Below are 25,468 nucleotides of genomic sequence, written 5' to 3'. Positions count from 1 at the left end.
AGAGGCGCTTCCCGCCCCCTGCTATGTACTTTACACACGAAAAGATGGAACAGAAGTGGCCCGGAGACCCTAAAATCAGCAGTTTATATACTCTCGCGGAAAGTTCGAGGCGTTAGGGGAATGAGAACACCCTCCCACAAACTCTTTATTGGGTAGGATACAGCAACATATTCAAGTTGGGGGAAGATACATCCGATTGGTCAGAAATTAATAAAAGAAATTCGGGATTGGCTAAATACAAAACAAGGGGAAAGAGAGGGGTATACAGCCAACTTAAACAATAACAGAAAGAAATTTAACAAGAAACAAACTTTTGAAATAAACATTTCTTCAAAAAAAATAGTTCTTTCACGTCACACTAGGGTGCACCATTGTAGTTTTTCAGTAGTGTCCTCTAGAAGAGAAAGTTCACACTTCTTACTACCGGTAAAACAAAAATACATCAAAAGTGGCACAGTTCAAAAACTCCAAACTTTCCACGTAGTGACATCTTCCGAGAAACTTGAAAATTAATACCGTCAATAAAGTTCAGACTTCCTCCAGCAGAGGAGTTTCAATTGGCGCACATTTTAAATTAGCGGCGTGGAGGTGTACCGCCCGGTACAGTTGCGATCAGCGGTATTCTGTAAGAAGGAACTCAGCTCCCAGACGAAACCATCTTTACATCGGTCTGTTTTCAGACCAACTTTGCTTTACGGGAGAGAAAGTTGGGTGGACTCAGGATATCTTGTTCACAAGTTAGAAGTAACAGACATGAAAGTAGCGACAATGATTGCTGGTACAAACAGGTGGGAACAATGGCAAGATGTAATCGGAATGAGGAGATAAAGGCTAATTTAGGAATGAACTCGATGGATGAAGCTGTACTCATAAACCGGCTTCGGTGGTGGGGTCCTGTGAGGCGAATCGAGGAGGATAGGTTACCCAGGAGAATAATGGACTCTTTTATGGTGGGTAATAGAAGTAGAGAGAGGCCAAGACGACGATGGTTAGACTCAGTTTCTAACGATTTAAAGATAAGAAGTATAGAACTAAATGAGGCCACAGCACTAGTTGCAAATAGAGGATTGAGGCGACGTTTATTAAATTCCCAGAGGCTTGCAGACTGAACGCTGAAAGGCATAGCAGTCTTTAACGATAATGTATGAATGAATGTATGTATGTACCGGTATGTAATAACAATAGTATGACCTCAGTTACGAGAGTTGCACACTCTCTGAATTGGTATTATCTTAGCGTCGTTATGCTGATTATGTTGCTGTCTAGCAACGACGGCAGACTTCTACAGGACAGTTGCTAAAGTGGAGTTAATTTAATTTTGTTGCGTGACGCTAATTGCACACCCAGAGAACAATTACAATTACATGTAGGACCAATATATTTGAATATGTGATCACATCACACAAAGCTGCCGATCACCTGTTATATTGCTAAGAGGCACAAAACATCAAGAAATGATATGAAAAGCAGAGTCCTGCAGCTAGGCCCACCGCACAGCACTTCAAACCCACGGGTTCCGGCAGCCCAGCCCGTGCAGTACCGCTGTCTTCTGACGCGGCAGCGTACTGACCCACAGCACCGGTCTCATAAAGCCCACAGCAGTCCACCGCACCGGGCGGGCTCAGTAGAGTAACCTTGAGTACTTCTACACGATAACATGTGCGCCGTGAACAACGAAATGTTCACGTCACACTACTATTCGGATCATTCACTCTACGAATTCCCGTACGCTAATACCATATTTCAAAGTAGGCAAATCGCATTTTGAAATTAATCGGTAGAGATTTCTCCTGCACTGTATTAATAATAATAATAATTTAAATAATAATAATAATAATAATACCGAGCTCGATACCTGCAGTCTCTTAAGTGCGGCCAGTATCCAGTATTCGGGAGATAGTAGGTTTGAACCTCACTGTCGCCAGCCCTGAAAATTGTTTTCCGTGGTTTCCCATTTTCACACCAGGCAAATACTGGGCTGTACCTTAATTAAGGCCACGGCAGCTTCCTTCCCACTCCTAGCCCTTCCCTGTGCCATCGTCACCATAGACCTATCTGTGTCGGTGCGACGTAAAGCAACTAACAATAATAATAATAATAATAATAATAATAATAATAATTGAAAACAAACAGAAACTTTATTATAAAATATTATCCGTTTGCAATTGACATCAAGTTAACTGAAAATGAATCCAAATAAGACGAAGCATATCCATAGGACTTCATTCGCGTTTAACTCAATATAAAATACAAACAGAAATGATGTGCAATATGCCAAAAACAAAAACAAACCTGAACATAGCTTTTACTTAGTGTGCGTAGTTTATTGGTCATCGTTAATGTGTGTGGAATGGAAATACTGCGAATGAAAAGAAGAGCGTCAGCATTGTCTGGTTGTAGAAGAGATCGTCGTGCGTTGAGAATGAAGCTCGCTGAACTGAAATTTCTCTCTGAAGCTGAATTTGACGATTGCATACATATTACTTTCTTAGCGATCTGGTGAAATTTTGGATTGTCCATTTGTTCTCCAATAGGACGCTATATCTATCTTCTTCCATTCCACACTTATACTTTAAATATCTTTCCAGCTCATCTGTTGGAATAAGAGCATCATGAACGTCAGTCTACGGAGAAAACTTCATTACTTTGGCAGGCTGTGGCATAGTCGTGGAGTCTGATGACACGGAAACATTAGAATGCTCGTCATTCAGGCACACCTCGTTCATCGTAAGTTTTTTATCTAATCATAAAAAGACAAAATCAGTCCGACTCCTTTAATCTATACTAATATAATAAAGAGAGAGCGCGAATTTTCTTAGTTTGTGTATATCTATAGGGTAATCTCAGAAACTACTGGACTGATTCCAAAAATCCCTTTACTAATGTAAATATATATTATCCATGAGGGACATGGGCTGTATTTTATTTTCAAAACAATTCGAGTCGGGGAGCAACGGGGGAGATATAAACATAATAGGCTAATATAGGCGAAATATCGAATTTGTCGTGCAAGGACGAGACTAAGCTCATTTTAAGCCCCTTGACCTAAAGAACAAATCTCGGTAAGCCCTACGGGCCCGAACACCACATTTTAAGGCCCTAAAACCGACCATTATGGAGATATTAGCGCCGCACTACCCCTGCTCTTGGAATCGGATAAGGAAATGAACTGCCGTAACCATTGCAACGCCAGCTCCAGGATTCTACACCAGCGAGATTATGCACGTACGTTTAGGCATAGCTGTCAACCGAAATTTGTACACATAATCCCTGAGCATATCTACAATATATATCAAAACTGAACATGTTAAAGACGTTAAGTGGTATTTATAATCTCTTTTAAAAATAAAGAGACATGTATTACTTTGTTTGCGGAAAAGGCACTTAAGGGGGGGGGGGGAGGTAAAAAGGACTGAAATGTGGGTTGGCGTGAATTTTTAAGATGAGCATATCTACAGTATATCTCAAACACTTAACATGTTGCAGATGTGAAAATTGATATTTTTAATATTTTAAAAATAAAAAGCACGTATTTTTTTGTGAAGAACCACTTAACGTTGGGAGTAAAAGGGACTGAAAAGGGGATTGAATTAATTTACTAGGGTACTGATATCTCAAAAAATGTTGTTACAGACGTAAAAATTGTTATTTAGAGTCTCCTTAAAAAAATACGTATTCTTTCGGTTTTGGAAAATCTACTTAAGGGTTGATGAAAGGACTGAAATATTAGTTGAATTATTTGTATGAGGATACTTATATCTAAAAAAACCTAAGATGTTGCAGACGTGAAAATGGGTATTTGAAATCACCTTTAAAAATAAAGAAACACTCATTTTTGGGTGGTAAAATTAACTTCGGAGGGGGCGTTGAAATAGGTGCTGAATTATTTTCATGAGGATACAAACATCTCAAGAACTGAGGAAGTTACAGTCGTGATAATTGGTATTAGGCAGCTCCTTTATCAATAAACACGTATTTTTTTGTTTTCGGAAAACCACTAAGGGAATGAAAATAATTGAAAAACCAGGTGAATTTTTAAAATGAGTACCGGTATATCTATAGTGTATGTAAAAAACATTACATGTTACATACATGGAACTTGGTAGTTGGAATGTCCTTTAAAAATAAAGATACATGTCTCTCTTTTTTTATTTTCGGAAGATCCCCGTAGGTGGGGTGGACCGTTTTAATCAGGAATGGTTCAGAGATCTCCCCCATGAATTTAACTTTGGAGATAGTGTCAGTGAGTGTTGCCTTGACAAGGTTGAGTGTCTTGGAAGCAAGCCCCCGTTCCTCAAGAATAACGAAGAGAGACTGTCGATCAACCGAGTCGTACGCTTTCCTGAAGTCAACAAAAATGCAGATGATCGGTTTGTTCCTCAATGCTATGTATTTAAGTGTTGCCTTCAAGTTGAATAGTTGTTCTGCACACGAGCGACCAGGGCGGAAGCCTGCTTGATATTCGCCAATACTTTGTGCAAGTTGATCTTGCGTTCTCTACAAAAGGTAAGCTGAAAGAATTTTGTATGCCACTTGGAGAAGAGAAATCCCCCTGTAATTGTTCACGTCACTCTTACCTCCCTTTTTGTGTAATGGGTGGATGAGGGCGTACTTCCAGTCCTGAGGTAATTCTTCCGATTGCCAGATATCTGTGATGATTTGAGTGGGTTCCTTGAAGGAGTTAGGTCCAAGATTTTTCAGAAGTTCCGCAATGATGCCATCTCCTCCAGAGGTTCTATTGTTTTTAAGTTTGAGGATGTGGGCGCGGATTTCTCCCTCTTTCGGTGGTGGAGATTCTGGGAAAGTGTGTCTTGGGGGTTCGTGAGGAAATCTTGTGAGGGGCTCTGGACAGAGTAGAAGATCAGTGAAGTAAAGTGCTAGTTCCTGACAATTTTCTTGATTACTGAGTGCAAGTTTTCCATCTGATCTTTTGAATGCCAGGTTTTGAGGAGCATACCCACGGATTTGTCTTCCGAATTCCCTGTAGAAATCTCGTACGTAGTAGTTATGAAAGTTATCTTCAATCGAGTCCAGTTGTTGCTTCAAGAGTTTTCTCTTGACCTGCCTGATGATTTTGGCTACTCGTTTTCTAGTTTCTGGTCATTTCTTGCTTCTGTATTTCAGGAATGCTTTTTTCGTTCTTTCAAGGCACGTTCGCATTCAGAATTCCACCAAGGATGTTTAGTTTTCTTTTTCAGGGGAATTTGCTCTCGAGCTTTCTGGATGATTTTGTTGCGGAATTTCTCCCAGGTGCCTGCAAGTTCCCTTTCCCACACTTCTTGCAGATTAGTGTTTCCGTGTAGTGTCAAACTTCGGTATGTGTGACCTCTTATGATGAATTTTCTTCCGGGTTAATTTTACATTTATTCTCACTAGGTAGTGATCGGAATCGACGTTTGCTCCTCGGCGTACCTGTACATCGTGTACCTCTCTCTGCATGGGATGAGAGATGGCAATGTGATCGATTTAAATTTCACTGATCCCTCGAACGGGAGACCTCCAGGTCTTCTGTTTCTGTGGAGATTTTCTCAGAGAAGTTGACATGATTTTAAGATTGTTTTCTTGACACAGTTCAATGAGTCTCAACCCGTTTTTGTTAGTGAATTTGTGAGCAGGAAATTTTCCAACAGTTTTCTGGTGTTCTTTTTCTTTACCAATTTGTGCGTTAAAGTCACCCAGCAAAATTTTTGTATCCTCTTTTGGAATCTTCGCCATGATTTTCTCAAGTTTAGCCCAGAATGCATCAGTTTTCTGTGGCTCTATTTTATTGTCCGCGTTAGTGTGTGCATGTACATTCACTACTGTATATTTCTTGTTAGCACATTGGATTCGCATTGTCATGAGCCGGTTACTTATGGGAGGGTGACTTCTTTTATTGAGCCTACTATACTTTTATGTACCATGAAGGCCATTCCTAGTAAGGGAGTTCCTTACCAACTCTCCTGTCCGTTTTACTCTTGAATATCAGGTAGTTTCCATAATCATTTTTGTCCTCATCAGTAAATCCCGTTTCCTGCAGGGCAAATATCTGGATTTTCTGTTGATCTAGTTCTGTTACAAGATTGTGCAATTTACCAGGTTGGACTAAGGTATTTACATTGAACCTACCAATGTATGTGAAGGTTTTGGATGTTAGTTTGCCAGAGAACTCCGACTTTCTCTGTGTTCGTGATTGCCTGGGTTCCCCAGAATGCGAATACCCAATAGTCGTCTCATAACGGCTGGATTGGTTACCACCTGGGGTAATACTGATTTTACTCTCACGAAACATCATAGCTTGTAATCAAAGATTGGTCCAGTGTTTCCACTGGGAAATTAGGACCAGGGATTGCTAATTCTTGGAACGTAACTATACAGCCGTACCTACTAGGTAAATAGACGATGACCACTTCGCCGCACGATCCGAGTCAGATGCAAAGTGGATTTTATTTTTGGTTCTTCCGCCCTCTCAGCCATTGAGACACATGTCCTCTTCTGCCATCGAAGCCGTTGACCACAGTTCTAGTTTCCTCAGTTGATCCGCGAGTGCTTATTTGACGACGTCTTATTCACACTTGTCCTGTGTGTCTACAGGAGACTTCCCCTATTAGCCATTGGGAAGCGCCGTGTCGGGGTTGTGGGCCCCATCCCAATGTCTCACGCAGGGTTATGCTTAATTCGTACTCAGTTCGGGACTAAACCCCCACGTGAGCTGACCAGGTAATAATGTATTATGCTGTCCAATACATATGCGTCACATTGCCAGTCTTAAAAATGTCTGACAATAGTGGTCGGCAGTGTGACCTTGGCAACGCTGATAGTAAAAGGAATATTGCATATCTTATTCGTGGCTTATATGGAATTGATGACAAAAGAAAGGAAATGCGTGCAGTCATGTCAAAAATGTTCATTAGATATATGAAGTGACCTCTACATCGTACTTTCTATGGAATAATTGTCGTATTTACAAAGATGGTGGACATTTACGGCATAAAATTCAAATTAAATACTAATCAAAAACCCTGTTATATAGCAACAAAATCACAAGATAACACTAGCACACCTATAACACCACAAGTAGAACTACTTTTATTCCTCGGAAGCCATAAAATAAGTACAGTTCTTCTGTATAAGCCGACAAATGACGCAGCACCATTACACATGATCTTACCCACTGGGCACGGTGTTATTATTATTATTATTATTATTATTATTATTATTATTATTATTATTATTATTATTATTATTATTATTATTATTATTATTATTATCATTTAGCATACACTCGTAATATTTCACCCATTCCTTCCTTCAAAACTGACGCCCCTTCTTCTCCATTCTTGATGAGGTCTTCCTCTACATCCTCTGGCAATCTCATTCTGGATCTTCCTTCCTTTCTCTGTCAAATTAATAATGAAGCACTCTGTTTACAATTTCTTCCTCTGGTATTCTCATCAACTCTCCCAATATTATTATTATTATTATTATTATTATTATTATTATTATTATTATTATTATTATCATTACTATTATTATTATTAATATTATTATTATTATTATCATTGTTATTATTATTATTATTATTATTATTATTATTATTATTATTATTATTATTATTATTATTATTATTATTATTATTATTATTATTATTATTATTATTATTATTATTATTATTATTATTATTATTATTATTATTGTTCCGGGGTACTTCGTGGATCGCAGAGGTGAAAGAAGGTGCCGGGGTGAATGGGTCTAACTATAATGTCAAGAATTGAATTTATAACTTAAACTGAAGGTTATATTTTCAACAATTTCCAACTTCACAGTTTTTACAGGTACAAGTAGCAAACATTAAACAAGATTGGGAAACATCCAAGATTAGTGATTTTAACAGATCATGGGCTTCAAGCCCCCGCTTCACTTTTCCTGAGCTCCTAGCTCAAATTTACAAAGAGCACAAATTTACTCAAGGGCAGAAATCCCACAATATATGGAGCATTTGCTCCCTAAATTACAAGGTACAGCCTCCCAGAGGCAATTTTACAAAACTTGAAAAAGAGCTAACGTGCTCTCAGTTTTCCAAGCCTACTTAAGGCAACATAGCATGCAACTCTAATAATCTCTGGTCTTACCAGGCACTAGTTAAAAAAAATAGAAAACTTAATACACAGAGGTATCTAATACCCAACATACAGGGCCTTAGTGAAAAAGAACAGGTTAAATAAACCGCCCGAGTACAATTTGAATGGAGTCGAAGACTGAGCTCCAAAACCTTAAAACCTATAAGGCGCTTGGCCGACGAAACAGGGGCTATTCCCAAACTACTGAGGTTGCACGCATGGAAATCACTTTAATACATTGCAGAAACAAAACGTGGCACCTCAAACCAAGATGAAGGGGAGCTCGAGAGGGTACATCACTCTCCATCCCTGACTTACAGTTGAACATTTTATGAAGTTGTTACATTAACGGGCAGAAAGTTACATTTTAGAAAAGAAGGTTACATAATTGATGATTGGGGCCTTTCCCTTGGGTTAAATTGCGGAGCTAGCAAGAAAGAAAGAAGGATTTTATGTGGCCATTACCTGGTAGAAGTTCTAGCAGCTGATGAAGAGGCCTCCCGCCTCCTGCTTGACACACACACTCAGTAAGATGATCAATTGGCCAAGAGACATGAAAATACGCAGTTTATAAACTCTCGGGGAATGTTCGAGACCATTCAAAATTAAACTAGCCACACCTTCTCAATTTTATTGGTTAATTTAACAGTTACACTCAAAATCGAAGAAGAAGAAGAAGAAGAAGAAGAAGAAGAAGACTGTGATTGGTAGAAAATTAATTACAGAAGTTATTGATTGGTTGGATTTAAAACTGGCGGAAAGAAAAGATAAATATTGCCAACCCAAAAATAAATGAACATCAATTAGTAAAAAAACTTATGAATACAAAACTTATTTAAATCAAAAGTTCTCTCACTTCGCACCAGGGTGCATGATCATAGTTTTTGGCAGTGTCATCTATGGAAGAATGTCCAAACTTCTTGATGAATGGCAAACAAAACAAGTAGAAATACAGTCAGTTCAGGAAACTTCACAATAAGAAAATTAATCATATTTTAGTGGTGACATCTTCTGAGTAACTTTATAAGTTGGTGCAGGTTCAGTTTCACTGTTTCACCAGTAGAGGAGTTCTTTTAGGCGCTAGATTTAAATGCGCGGCCTTGGGGTGTACCTCCCTGTACAATTATTAACATTTTCTTTATTATTATTATTATTATTATTATTATTATTATTATTATTATTATTAATATTATTATTATTATTATTATTATCATTCAATCGAAATACGTTACGAAAGCGTAACTTCTAGCTATATTTTTTCCATTTCCTTACAAAATGCGTTACTTCTTAGAAACATTTTTAAAATGTACACGTACGGATGGAGGGGAGAGGCAAGCAGCTCGTAATAGCTCTGAAATTTAGACAACGTGTACTCTAGGTCTAGGGCTCAAATTATACTTCTACTTTTCCTTATACATTCCCAAGTATATGAATCGAACAAAGCAGTCGTTTCAATAATTAGGTTATCTTAATACAATCACTTTGCAAGATAATAATGGCAAACTACGTCGAAAACTTTTAATATTCAGAACTTGGTAAAGAAGGCATCGAGTTCCACACGAAAATTGACTTTTTATACTGAAGTTATGAAAACTTGCAAAACATTAAGATAAAAAATCAAGTACGGAATACGAAATTGGAGGAAGAGAATCACCTCAAGTACTCGTATATTATCTTTAAATTATAATATAATGATATGAATTAAATAAAGGTACAAAAGTCAGTGCAATAAATTCGAAGGTCAAATTAGCACTCATCCACTTTGAAGGATGGCATCATTTCCGTCTTTTCAAAGGAGATTTGTAATCCAATTTTTGCTGCTATTTGTTCTAATTCTTCAATTTGGAGTTTAGCCTCTTCCACACTACTTGCAAGTAGCGCAAGGTCATCTGTAAATGCTAGACAATTAAGTTTGATATTTTTTCCGATCTTGATGTTTGGCTGACATTTCTTAGACCATTCTCGCATGACTTTCTCCAATGCACTGTTAAACAGTATTGGTGAGAGACCATTCCCCTGTCGAAGTCCAGTCCGGATTTCAAATGATTCAGGACAACTCTCCTCGGAATTTAACTTTTGCTCTAGTGTTCTTGAGGGTAACACCAACGAGATTAATGAGTTTCTGGTGTAACCCAAATTCTTAAAGAAAAATGTATTATTAAAAACTAAATTATTAAACTTGAAGCTTCAGTAAGATATACATTAGCAGTGTACTTGTACCGCTAAGAACTTAGTTTAGACGAAAACATAATATTATTCTCTGAATCGGACACAAAACCATAATTAAACTTACTTTGAGTACAAGAATTGAAACTAGTATGTTATTAATTAAAGCAATTTTGTTTGTATCACCGCCCTCGAACAAACACTCAATTAATCAACCCATCAGTGAAGCAAACTACACTGAATTACGTAAGATCACATTACTGAATATTGGATGTTTGTCTAAGAATCCTCCCTTGATGAGCCAAGAGTTCACTAACAGCTTGTGGGTATCCTTTAGGGACGGTAATCAGTTCATTATCTGTCCTCCCACTTGGCCTGAGTCCCAGATGTGTCTTTGATATGTGCCTGCTGGAGGACGTTGTCGAACTCGAGATCGTTCTCTCGAGGGTGGGATACAGATTAAATTTATGTGTAGAAGATGAATGATGAGTATTATTCCCTTCGTGCTAAAAATAACTTGCGGAACGGAGAAATAAATACTGTGTAAAGAACAGCAGAATGAGCTGTATGGTGCAGATGTTTACATTTCAATATGCAAGTCAGAAAAGTTGCCAGAATCTAAGTTCCAAGGATTTATATCTCTAGGGAAAGATAACGGAAAATTGAGTTATTTTCCTAAGAAGTGCTACACCCCTATATTTAACTTATGTTATTGATACTAATTCACGAACATTATCAATATGAAGATCCACAGCCTGTTTCCAGTCATTCGAGCAGGTCAGCGGCGAGGATAGGAATTTTGCCGGTTACCGAAGCCTGCCTCACGCCTTTGGGGCAATGTTTAATGAATGATAGATGAAATGAAATGATATTGGAGAGTGTTACTGGAATGAAATATGACAGGGAAAATTGGAGTACCCGGACAAAAACCCGTCTCGCCTCCGCTTGGTCCAGCACAAATCTCACATTGAGTGAGCGGGATTTGAACCACGGAACCCAGCGATGAAAGGTCGGCGCGCTGCCGCCTGAGCCACGAAAGCTCACTTCTGTACATTATCAATACATCTGACTAAATTAGAACATAATGCTTTAGTGAATTATCTCTCGACTCGAAACCCTGCACATCAAGCACAAATCTTCCGTGAACTCACATAAATAAGTGAAACTACTACAATTCTGTACAAATGAACTATTCAAGGAAACTCTCGTGTTATCAAAACATAATATCTTTAAGAATTTCTTCCATTATGAAATATTTGGTCCGCCTCTGTGGTGTAGTGGTTAGCGTGATTAGCTGCCACCCCCGGACGCCCGGGTTCGAAAAGTGGTACGAGGGCTGGAACGGGGTCCACTCAGCCTCGGGAGGTCAACTGAGTAGAGGTGGGTTCGATTCCCACCTCAGCCATCCTGGAAGTGGTTTTCCGTGGTTTCCCACTTCTCCTCCAGGCGAATGCCGGGATGGTACCTAACTTAAGGCCACGGCCGCTTCCTTCCCTCTCCCTTGCCTATCCCCTCCAATCTTCCCATCCCTCCACAAGGCCCCTGTTCAGCATAGCAGGTGAGGCCGCCTGGGCGAGGTACTGGTCATACTCCCCAGTTGTATCCCCGACCAAGAGTCTGAAGCTCCAGGACACTACCCTTGAGGCGGTAGAGGTGGGATCCCTCGCTAAGTCCGAGGGGAAAACCGAACCTGGAGGGTAAACAGATGATGATGATGATTATGATGATGAAATATTTGGGAAACTAGGTCATACATTTGAAAGTTGTACAAGTTTCGGTATCTGTGGCACTAAATAGAAATGATTTTGTTCTGACGTCGTTTAGGCTCTCACCGTGTCACTCTCCATTTTCCTTTTACTCTGTTTGGAGGTAGAGAAGCCAAAACTCTGTAGGACGAACATTCACCTATTTTAGTTACCATTGTCGGGTAAACTCCGAACGTGTTACCAGATATCTTTTACATGTCAACATCTAACGACATGCAGAGCCGAATGGACTTTCCTTCTCCATTCCTGGCTCCTTCTTGGTATCCGGAGTATAACACAGTACCGCTCATCCACAGTATTATTAATGAATGGCATCATTATCTTTTTCATAAGTGTAAATATAAAACGTTTACTAACGGTATCTTCGTCCGGCTCCGTGGTGTAGAGGGAAACGCGTCCGCCTGTCACCCGGTGGCCCCAGGTTCGATTTCCGGCCGGGTCAGGAGTTTTTAGTTGTAAATGATTAATATCCCTGGCTTTGGGATTGGGTGTTTGTGTCGTCCTTAATGTTCCTTTCCTCTCATTCAACACGTCACACTTCCGCCATTTACATAATACACGCAGGTTCCTCACATATGATGCAAATAGGGGCAAAAGATCTTCCTAGGTCGACGCCCCTAACGAGTAGCGTTTTAAGAAATCCGTTATCTCTCGTACAGTACTCTAGGAATCTATGTTTGCGTGACTTATTCTCGCATAGTGCTGGGGACGGAGAGGAGCGGAGCGGAGCAGTTGTTGTGACGTCATCAACCGGTAGTACCGAGTGAACTACCGAGTGAATGTCCTGACGCGGGACTTTTAAACACGTTATAGGTATGGCACTGCGAAGGTATTGCATCCCCCTATTAATACCCTTTTCTCACAACGTAACAAACTGCATATATATTCACTATAATTGTTATATACGTAACTGCTAGGGAGTAGGAGGTAGTATGTGGAATAAATGTTAGTAACTCGTATAATTAACTCATTCGAATAGTGAAACAAAGTATGGCGCATACCTACCGAAAGGGTTTGTATACAAGGGGATTGGAAGTTAACAGAAAAGTAATGTATTAACAATTATTTCGTAAGTTCATGTGATACGGTACACTGTTAATGAGAATAATAACCTGAATATAAAGAATCTTATCAGAATATAATGAAAAACACTGACATAATTTCATCTACAGGATGACAAAAGTAATTAAGTAAATGAACGTTGACTGGAATGTCCTTCTTTGCAAATGTGATTACAAAACATATCTGATAACATACTACTACACGTCCCAATGCCAAACAGCTATCAGTAGAATGCTTCTATAAATGCAGTTATTATATTATATTATATTATATTATATTATATTATATTATATTATATTATATTATATTATATTATATTATATTATATTATATTATATTATATTATATTTGATGTGCCACCACCCGTCGCGTATGTGCGGCCACAAAATTTGCATTTTGCGTGTTTCCTATTATCAGTGATGTCAAAAAACTGCCAGACATCCGACGGTTTTCGTGGCATTTGTGGAACAACGTTCTGTAACAATTTCTTTAAATTCCTTTAAATGTTCTAAAAATATAACTACTATCTACGAATATGTTTAAACATCACACTAACACCACAAATATAATCTAACAGACGTTACATTATCCACAAAACATAACAAGCGTAGGAAATATATACGTACATTCGAAACACACAGATTGAATACAGGTACTTTCGTACGTGTGTTGTGCGCTACACTGTGCTCAGGTCCTCCGCGAGTACTCGCAGTTGTAAGCGGAGGGGATCGGTGGTGCGCTCTACCGCTACAACCGGCTTACTCATCGGTATTACTCGCTCCGTCCCCACCTCTATTCACGCACTCCTACAGTACTATATACTTAAGGTTCATTTTCCTTCACACGTTCTCGATAGCTGCAGTCGCTTAAGTGCGGCCAGTATCCAGTATTCGGGAGATAGTAGGTTCGAACACTGTCGGCAGCCCTGAAGATGGTTTTCTGTGGTTTCTCTTTTTCACACCAGGCAAATGCTGGGGCTGTAACTTAATTAAGGCCGCGGACGCTTCCTTCCCACTCCTAGCCCTTTCCTGTCCCATCGTCGCAGTACGACTTATATGCGTCGGTGCGACTTAAAGCAAAGAGCAAAAAAAAAACTTTACACATTAGCAACGAAGCTGAACAAAACGAAAATTGTTCTGATGGACTGCATATCCATATGTGGCTAGGAGGCGCGACCAAGCTTAAGTAAATTAATGGATAGGCAGAGCATTGTGAGATACGACCTTTTGCCCGAACAGCAACGATGTGTGAATCTCACAATAAGTAATACAAAATATGAACATTTAGTTTTCCATTAATAACTTATGATTTACAATTTTTGTACTGGTACAGAAACTCGAGGTGTCAAAAAATCTGAGGTGACAAAAATGTAGTGAGGAACTATAACAATGACGATAGTGCCGATGTCGAGAATTCCGGATCCCGTGTGTGAGACCCACCGTTATCGGCTCAACAGCTGGTTTTCCACAGTTTCCCATTTCACATCAGGCACATGTCGAGACTATACCTCAGTTAAGGCCCACGGCCACCACCTTCCGAGTCCTAGTCCTTTGTCATCCCGTAATCACGGAAAGCCTGCAGATGTCAGTGTGATGTAGCTCCTTGCCTTGACATTAGGAATTCATTATGTTTAAGAGCTTATACTTAATGAACAAAATTTACACTGACATTCGCGGCCTACCAAGGACGTTTTTATTGGGCTACATGTTAAATCAAATGTATGCAGGTTTCCTGTGCCTTTGTGTTTATACTTCGTGCAACAACAGCAACTATCATACCGGCAATGTTAGCAAGAGTGCGAGGGAGCATAATGAGAAGAGTAGCGTTGTGTAAAGAACAGGGAAGGGATACAATGAAGTCTTGTGTTGAAACGTGCAACAATATCCGTACGCACTGTGATCTTCCTTCAAAGTTCCTTTCCAAATAAACTGTGGAGTATGCACCTAGCAGGTGCGGCAACCTAGCATAGTGTTGCTCATATACCGGAAACCCTGGACAGTATGTATATTTGTATGTACTTTATGTGTGTAAATATGTGTGCATTTATGCAAACATGTACTGCATCTCTCCAGATATGGTCGGGGCATAATTTACACAACTGAGTTTCACAAATAAATATCTGAATTGAGATCTTCCGGATGAGGAACTCCGGAAATCAATCCCGGACATCGAAGACCCATCTTCCCTACTTTCACTGTCACAACGGATAAGCTAAGAGCATACGGGTCAATTAGCAGTTTGAAATAAAGTGGGCACTTAAATTAATTATATTGAAAGTAGGGTGTTCTATACTCTGAGAAGAATACACTATACTATTGGAATGAGAAGAATGTTTGTTCCCAATTCAGAACATAAAGTGAATGAAACTGATACAGTCACAAGAGATCAAGCTACACGAGAAATACAGAAAAGGAAAGTCAATTATGTGGAAAATGCCTGTATATCCATTTTAGTCCTATGCTCTCTGAATTCTCATGTTGGCACTCCCACCTCAATTTGATAATACACATACTTGTATATCGCACTTTGTAATAACCAGGGATATGTCCCTGTTACCTGCTGTCGATACCCGCAGGTATAAGTTAAATTATTGCACAACTACATAATTATAAACGCCTCTCGTGAAGAAAACACTACACTTAAAAACAGTCACGGTTTTGTGACGTTCGTATATGTTACAGTTTCGCACATCTCCCTAACCATGAAAATCATGTCGCCGCTTACCGCACATAATGTTTACTTAATTACATTAATTATATATTACATTATCTCTTATACATGTTTCTCCGGGGTAATATCTTACCCTACTATATTACAAAGCAGACCAATTCAACGTTGGTATCTTGTAAATCATCCTACAAAAACACGATTCAATAACATAAAAACATGAAAAAGAAAGCACTCCCGTAAACACATACAATATAATTCAAGCATACTAAATGACTTCAAAGATTGTGACCCCTTTCAGGTCTCCTGGTGTTGATCCAAGGACGGCGATACGTGCGGTATCGAACCCGTGTTATTTGACCTCGTAGTGCGAGACTAAAACCCTAGTTCTACCTCATGTGAATAATAAGATTGCGAGGATCACTTCATTTATCGAATCATAGTACCTACAACGCTGGTGGTAATACATTACTAGCATGTGAATAATCACTGCAGCGTTAAAGCGAGGCAAACTTCTTTTATAAATATTACAAGCATTAACAGACGAGCGAAACAACCGCAAGGACCCGGCCTTCTTCCCGTTAAGTATCATAAATCTTCCTCAGAGCGGTAACCTATATCCGACAGCTGGGACAATTACTTTCACTTCGTCCTCCCAACACACGTACGAAAAATCTATTCTCAATTATCCCTCGCCTTATCCAGGCACATAATTATTCATGGCTACCAAATATAATTTCTCAATGCTCCGTCCAAATACAACCTTATTCATCACATCGCTCTGATTATAATTATTCTCTTTCTCATTTTCCAATCTGTCATCATAAACATTGTCACACATTCTGTCTCATTCCTCACCTACACGACGTGTACTTCAAACCCACATTATTTATGCATTAAGAAGTTTCGAATTCAACAGGCAATTTAACTAACTACACCCGCGTATCTCCTCACCTTCTTCCAATTGTCAACATCCTTAATATTACAGGAAATACTTGGGCGCATGCACTAATCGTGAAGCATTTGAATAAGATATACTGTATATTGAAATATTGTGAAGACCCATATCGACTAACTGGAACTTGGACTGAACTATGAAGCTTGTTGAAGTATTATTCCACCCTTTAAATGCTTCACGCTCACACAAAACATTACAAACTAATTCACGCAAGAAACATTTCACGGAATAAAGTCATGATTACACACAATCACGGATGAAACCCACCTAAAAAGCAAACTAACGCATATTGCGTTACCTACTCATTATAGAAATTACATGCTGGAAATTATATATACAAATATAATATTTATGGCGGCTTTGCATGAATGTCATGCATAGGAAAATGGAGTGTACTCAACGTTGCTGCGTGTAGTCGTGATGTCATCCGGGGTACACATATGGGTTTAAGCCCACATCACGGACGTCTCGTTAGCTGATAATCCTTGGTTCATCTTCTTATTAGTCGCGTACACGATATCTCGAACTGTAGCCTCCTGCGGTCGAAAGTTCTAGACGGTCCCTGAAGAGATCATAGCAAGCACACTGGCGCGTTTCTGGTCAATTCTCCTCTGCATCTGCTGACACAATGGCGCCTTCTGGACGATTCCAACCCTGGGTTCGACGATCACTATCATACAGTTGGACAAATGAGAAAATGGTTAATGAAGTACTGTCTATGCGTCTTCAAATAACATAGTATGGCTAGACCCACTCATGAACTCGAATGGCCTACCCGAGTAGCGGATAAGTCCCTGGAGATCACCACTCATTTCCCTTTGTTGTAACAAGACTCAATTGACGGTTGCCGTCATTTTTAATGTGAGTGACACTCGTCCAATCAGACATCACTCCCTGACTAAACCAGCACATTTCTATTAGCTCAAATACCTCTCCCACTACTGCATCTGCCTTAATCTCGGCCACTAATTATTATTAAAATATATTCAGCGTCTCACTACGTCTGAGCGATTATCAGGAGTTTACCCGCTCTTAAATATTATTCCTATGAGCCGTCACTGATTTCACGAATATGCATTCCCCTAATAAATATTTATGGGAATTAAAAACACCTCTATTCAAACAACACAATGATTATTTCACACCGTACGTTTTGATTACTTTGGACGTGTATCGATCTGACACATTTATTCAACACTGAATAACACACAATATTCCTCAATAGCAATGAATCACAGTAACTGAGCACAATGGTTCACAATGACGGATGAAGTGGCACATCGAACGTGTAAAGACTGCGGTATAATAGATCAGAATGGATACTAGGGCCAATTCGGTGTTTCTCTTATTGTGAATCCGGCATGCCGGCTGGAGATTGGGTCGGCCCCACGCAGAAGCGACAAATTGCTCCGTTAGCAATGATCTCTCATTGTCGTGTAAAAATTAATTTTGTAGCCCTAGAATTCTACCTTACACTGATCCAATTTCATGTAAATCGCATCGACGGATATCTCGTAATCTTACAAGCTTTCTCCTACAAATTCGCACGCTAGCCATTATCAAGTGGGGACTCCCTCGTTTCCGTCAGGCTACGGGCGTTCAACATCTGGTTTCCGTTAGGCACATCTGCCTAAGTTGCGTCATTAGCTATACATTCATCAAGTAGGACATCTTCTGGCATCATTAAATATTAGAATTTTTACTGATTACGATGTGTCATTACTCATAAATTCCACAAGCTTGTATCAGAATTATTATTATTACTATTATTATTATTATTATTATTATTATTATTATTATTATTTACGCGCCTGAATTGTGAGTAGGCACTCATGAACATACAGTGAAATCGCTGAGAATCTCGAGTTCTTAGGTTAAAACACTGTAAAAACTGACTCCGCCTTCTGATCTGGATGGCTTCCTATTTCCTTCCTTCTTGGCACATAGAGAGAGTGATTTCAAGGTTCCGCTGCAGTGAGCTCCCTCCGTACGCGTAACAAGACCTGCACCCTCCGAGCTAACGCAAAGCTGCTCGTATCCAGGACTGGGTGAAAAATGCTCATTACGACGAAATATGGCATTGAATGACGCGGAAAACGGCATATACAACCTGTGACAATAAAGTTCCGTGAATGGAATCAGAACCGTCGATCCGGTAACACAGGTGACACAACGCTGCACCTGCGTAGCAGCAAGTTTTGAGCACCTGCTCCCAACAGTGTTCAGTTGAGCATCGTGTGTGTGCCGTGTAAGACCTGTTTGACACAGTTCGTGTTTAGTCCATTTGTACTGAACTGTGAATAGGAACATGAGCGACCAAAAGATCAATGTACAGTTTTGTTTCAAACTTGGCAAGACACCGAAAAAACAGCATGCGTTGCTGGTACGTGTTATGAAGATCAAGCACTGTCCTTGGTGTGTGTTATGAGTGGTTCGCCCGTTTTCGAGGAGGCCGTGAAAGTGTTTCTGACAACCCCCGTAGTAGAAGACAGGCGACCGCCGTCAGTGACGAAAACATTGAGAAGGTGAGGACATTAATCACGAACGATCGGCGATTACCTGTGCGCATATTAGCGGATGAACTGCAGATTAACCGTGAATCCGTACGACAAATCGTTACCCAAAAGTTAGGTAAGAGGAAAACGTGCTCTCGTCTTGTGCCACACCACTTGACTGACGATCAGAAGCAGGCACGTTTAGAGGCTTCAAAGGATTTTGTCGAAACGGCGGATGCGACACCAAATTTCTTGAACTCTATTGTCACTGAGGATGAAACCTGGTGTCTCAGATACGACCTTGAAACGAAACGGCAAAGCATGGAATGGCGTTCTTCGGGATCCCCTCGTCGGAAAAAGGTCAGAGACGAAAAGTCACGCATCAAACTCGCTTTGAAAGGAAGATTTGACGATATTCCTGACATCCAACGAAACGTGACGAGGCTTTTGAACACCATCCAAAAGGAAGCCTTCTTGGGAAGCTTCCAGGACATGTATCGCCGATCTCAGCAGTGCATAGTTATGGGAGGAGACTATTTCGAAGGACAGTAAGGTCACTGTAGTGCATTGTTCATCTGTGTTGATAGTACAGGACTATTCACCGAACTTTATTGTCACAGGTTGTGTTACTTATAGGAACTCATGACTTGCCTATTAGCATGGTAATGAACGGTTACATTATATACTGTCCCCCTCAAATTTGGCATATAGGGAATATTTGTAATATCTACGGGTGTAAGAATATAATTTCATTAGCAAGGGCAGAAATTTTTCCCAACTCCGTGTTACAGAGAAAAGAGCTTGCTCGAAACCAGATTTTCCAAGCGAGGGGTGAGGTGTGGAATTTTTGTGCGTCAGGCTGTTTACTACCGGTTATTAACGGGGAGTTTGCCCGATGTAATGTATACAGAGTCATGTATTGTGCTGCCTTGTAATTGTTTGTTGTTGTACCAGTTCGTACAATAGCCATTTAACTTCTTGCGTATGTAACTCCCATTGTACCCAGAAGACTGTAGTGTGATACTTTAATATCGGTACTTGTTGAATACATAGACCTTCGTCAGCTATAACGCAATAGTACAGGTAAAGTAAGACTACAGGTCTGCCTGTGATTACTGTATATCTACTGCATATATAAATGCACATCTTTTTCATTTTTCAATGCTTTTCTTATTACGTCAAAGTTGACTACAAACCATGTCATACTCATATCAAAGTTGCCTATGCATTAAATTTATTTATATAAGACAACCATTGCTGCAATTGAAATGTGTTGTGCCTGTCACTGCAAAACATAAATAAATCGTTCAGTACAAGCACAAATAAAACATTCTACCTATAGGCCTATTCCTTATACCACAGTACGCGATGTCATTTCGTTATGACACAACTGATAGCGTACACGAAATGGGTGAGGGAAGCGGACATAAAAAGAAGATCTGTACCTATAACCAGGTTTTGATATCCCGAGGTACCGAATCTCATTACATTTATTGAGATCGTCTACAAGGGCACGTAATTTCTTTACATAAAAAGGTACCTATTTAACGTTGTTTAAAGGTGGGAGATTTATTTAGTGGTGGGTGATTTAAGTCAATTAATTCCATATGTATGCCCACTCTACAGGACACTACCGACAGCTTTAAGGCGTTTTAGAAGTAAATAATAATTTAAGCGTAGGTAGGACGCGGCACCCCATCCCACGTTTGACCACACCCGGTGGTACTTAACTCGGAGTTGTACCTACGAATGTGACAACTCACCGGAATTAGCAAAAATGAAAATATAATATTTGAATAAAATATGGGTATATTAGTTTAGGTTATTTGTTATCATTATGTGTGATACGGAACGTTATTTAAAGGATTTCAATAATTATAGTACGAAAAGAAGCAAAGTATAGAGCCGGTCCTGTTCAACAGCTAAGCAGCTGGCAAGAGCGGGAGGAAGGGAAACGTGCCTTGACGAACCTCTTGGTGTGGGGTGGGAAGGAGGTGCAGAGGTGTGTCTCCAGGCACGCAGTGTGCCGGCTTAGTATCATTGGCCAGCAAGTATTCATCGCTGATCGCGCGGAATTTGAAATGTCGCAAATTTTAGGCCCCTTAGTTAACGCCGTAATGAATGTTGGCACGCAAAATTGATGCCGACATCATTTTTACGTGTACCTCAATGTGTTTTCCAAGTTTCATCGCGACCGGCGATTTAAACATTGCCGATGTTCCCTTGTTAGAAAAAAGTTAATAAGCAAGGGTCATGTCCGTGGACAGGAGTCACGAACAATTTATTGTAAAACCTACAAAGGTAAAAATTCTCAATGAGTGTAATATTGGAGAAGGATATTGCGTTAATTTATGTAATTATTATGGGAAATTTTGAGATAATAATTATGGAGAATTTTTCATTTATAAATTTAAATCTGAGGAAGACATGTTGAATGGAATTTCGACAGGAAAATTTTATTTTAAATTTTTCTCATTACAATCGAGTGGAAGTAACGTTAATTTAAAATATTAAGCAGGAAGGGATAATTTAATCGCTGACAATAAATGAATCAGAAAAAATATTTATTAAAATCTTAATTTGTAAATAATCCTGTTAACATTAGAGAAGGGTCTTCTCATTAAATTACGTTTTTTATTTTATTATATCAGATGTAGGCTAATACTCGTCTGTGTATTTCCAGAAATTATGTCACCAGAATTATGGGAAGAATATTTATATTATACCGAAAATACCGGCAGAGAAGATAAATTAAATTCCAAGATTTTGTTCAATTTAAAATTTGTTGTTAAGAGTGCTTAGTTATAATAAATGTTAAAACCTAATATTATTGAGTGTTGATTTTATTGTCGCTAGTCCTTATTTCTATTCCTGCCCTTAAAATTCTGGAAAAGCCAGAAAACGAACGGTCTACGACTGAGACTCTCGTTCTCCGGCTGAGTAGCCAGGTAATATGGGTGCAATACGTACATTCAATCTTGAAGGTTTACCACAGGCTGACGTGCTCCATTCAAGATATTTCGGATGCGGAAGGAAATGAATAGTCCTACTACACGTGTGTAAGTCTGCCACCTCTGTAACAATAGGCAACTTTTCAGACTTTACTGCGTTCTTCGTAGCCGTGTCATATTTTTTGAAAATTCCTGCAGTTGACCAGAGAGATCGCCCATCTACTGCAGAGTGCGGATATGAAGCTCAAGGTACATACATACATACATACATACATACATACATACATACATACATACATACATACATACATACATACATACATACATACATACATACATACATACATACACACACAATGTACCGAAAACGCCGCTACGAGAGAAGTCCGAAGTATGTTTATTGAACTTCGTGCGAGGCGGAAGGTATGCAACCCGCCGAACTCAATGACGTACGCAGCGAGTGACGTGACCTCCTTGAGCGCGCTATACGTGACCATATAAGGTAATGTCCTAGCTTACCCGCAAAAGTCTATTTTGCGCTAAACTATCGCTATTTCAACACTGCCATCATAAAAACCAGTACTATGGACGCAATCTGTCAAGATTTCAGGGAAATCCACCGAATACTTTAGGAGATATAAGGGTAGATAATACCCGGGTTCTAGACACTTCCACGCGAACGGGTATAAAAGGAGGACCACCCGACCTACGAATTCAGTATCTGCCGCTCCACCGTCTCTGCGACACGGGTGACGGGAGGAGCATTGTGTGTGGCTAACTTATAGTTGAAAAGTCTTCGAAATCCAAGTGTTGGAACTTCGTTATTTTCTCAAGGTGTCGTGTTGGGACTTTGTCATATTCTTCGAGTGTCATACTGGACTTTGTTATTTTCTTAAAGTGACATAGGAACTTTGTCATATTCTTCGAGTGTCACATTGGACTTTGTTATTTTCTTAAAGTGTCACGTAGGGAATTTGTCATTTTCTTGAAGGGCCGCGTTGGGACTTGGTTATCCGACGATGATTGAAAGAACTTAGAATTTTCATGAGTGTTGTGTACCACGTTGGAACTTATGTTTCGAACTTATTCGAACTTGTATTTTCGTGAACATAGAAATTTTCCGAACGTGTAGGTTGAACTTGTGTCCTACCAACATAAACTTTGGTGTGAACGATATGACTTTTTTTCTCAAGTGCCCCTCGAATTTACGTTCTGTGAAGAATTTCGAAACTTAGGGACGTTCAAACATTACGTTTAATTGTGAAAATATTCAATACTTTCCAAGTGCTGCATCGGGACTTGGGTTTGGATTCTTATCCTCATTAAAGACTTTGATAACTCAGAATACTCAGAATACGCATGTCACGTTCCCAGAAAGCATAGAACGTTCCAGCATTTTGAGTGAATCCATAATTTATGAAATTATACTTTTTTCAAATATCATTATTCACTTTGCCTATTGACGGAACAGTTTCAGAGTGTTATTTCATTTATTCAGTTCATTGCCAATGTGCCAATGTGTTCTAAATCTTCAGAAACTATGCGTTAAGTACTGTGGTGACTCTAATCCTACAGAACATTCTGATTTACTGTAAGCCTTTCAAACTCATCCTGTTCTCCGAGTGATTATTGCAGGACGTTTTCGATTCAATGTTAAGAGTGTAGTAACAATCATTGAAAAGTTGTATCTGTTTAAACAGTGCCATGAATGTGTGGAGTGCCGTGCAGAAAACTCACATATGAATCACATCTCAAATCGAACTCTGAACGTGTGCATCCAGAACTTCGGGACATTCCAGATCTTCGGGACATTCCAGAAATTCGAGACATTCCAGAAGTTCAAGAAAGTCCAGAACTTCGAGAAATTCTAGAACTTCTCATCCAAGCAGGCGTGGTCCCCGCCCAGGCCGTATCCGGCGCCATCTCAGGACTCGGAGTTGCTAACCAGCCACAACACTTCCATGCTGCTGTACGAAGGTGATATCAACTTGCTTTCAATAATCAATAAATTCAGATTATTAAAAAAAATCTTTAAGGTTGATAACTATACCCCTCTCTGTACCAACTCCAATGATAAATCCACTCCCTAGATATAATAATATAATTTCGTGTGGCTATTTCTAGCCGACTGCAGCCCTTGTAAGGCAGACCCTCCGATGAGGGTGAGCGGCATCTGCCATGTGTAGGTAACTGCGTGTTATTGTGGTGGAGGATAGTGTTATGTGTAGTGTGTGAGTTGCAGGGATGTTGGGGACAGCACAAGCACCCGGCCCCCGAGCCATTGGAATTAATCAATGAAGGTTAAAATCCCCGACACGGCCGGGAATCGAACTCGGGACCCTCTGAACCGAAGGCCAGGACGCTGACCATTCAGCCAACGAGTCGGACACTCCCTATATAGAATCCATGCTCATTAATTTAATATCAAGCGCCTCAAAGATATAAACACTTTTCCGGGTACAATACATACATACATACATGTATGTAGAACAACGATCATCGATGTTTCCAATAGTATATGATGAAGGTTTCGTTACTGGATGAGTGTATTTCTGCTACCTATTAACTTGAGTACAGGGAACATTCAAGAAAAATTCCCACTTGTCAGAAAGTGAATATCACCAAGGTTGCGGTCTTTTTAATTTCAAAGCTTCTTAGTTAGGTCTAATTGCATTTTGTACTCTTTTCTGACGCTCCAGTGAACGTTATATTATCCTTTATCAATTTCAAAGTAGGAACATCCTTATGAATGATCGATTTGAGACAACGTGCGGAATAATTCAGTATTGATGGCATCTATGTCAAACTTTCGAATGTAAGACAAGATGGTAAGGTTTAAGTAATACCGAAAGCAATCTCAGAATTCCCCATAAAATTTTATATGTATGGAGCAATATTCTTGGTAGTGAAGATATAATAAGACTCTTTACGACCGCCTAGAGAGCCCATTATATTTGGCTTAAGGAATGTTTATGATACATTCACTCAAGTTTAGGAGCCCGTACGTGGAAAGTGAGGGAAGTTGCATCAATATTACACGGGTATATGTATGCACTTAACGAATACAATGTAGTAAAATAAATGATTTTGGTAACAGTTAACTCACCTTACCGGTGCAGATATCTAAGATAATGATGTGAAACATTACTCTTGGGTCGAATACAATTCATAATACGAGTATCACTGAAACATTAAGACATACCGCGTGGTACAGCTACCCCTATACATTCAATTTCATGCAACCCGCATATCATAGCCTAACCTAAAATAATGACCTTGGCCATTTACAACAACGTCTGGTCTT

The sequence above is a fragment of the Anabrus simplex genome, chromosome 2, assembly GCF_040414725.1.
Source record: "Anabrus simplex isolate iqAnaSimp1 chromosome 2, ASM4041472v1, whole genome shotgun sequence".
In the NCBI taxonomy this organism is placed as follows: Eukaryota; Metazoa; Arthropoda; class Insecta; order Orthoptera; family Tettigoniidae; genus Anabrus; species Anabrus simplex.
This window is presented reverse-complemented; position numbering follows the sequence as displayed.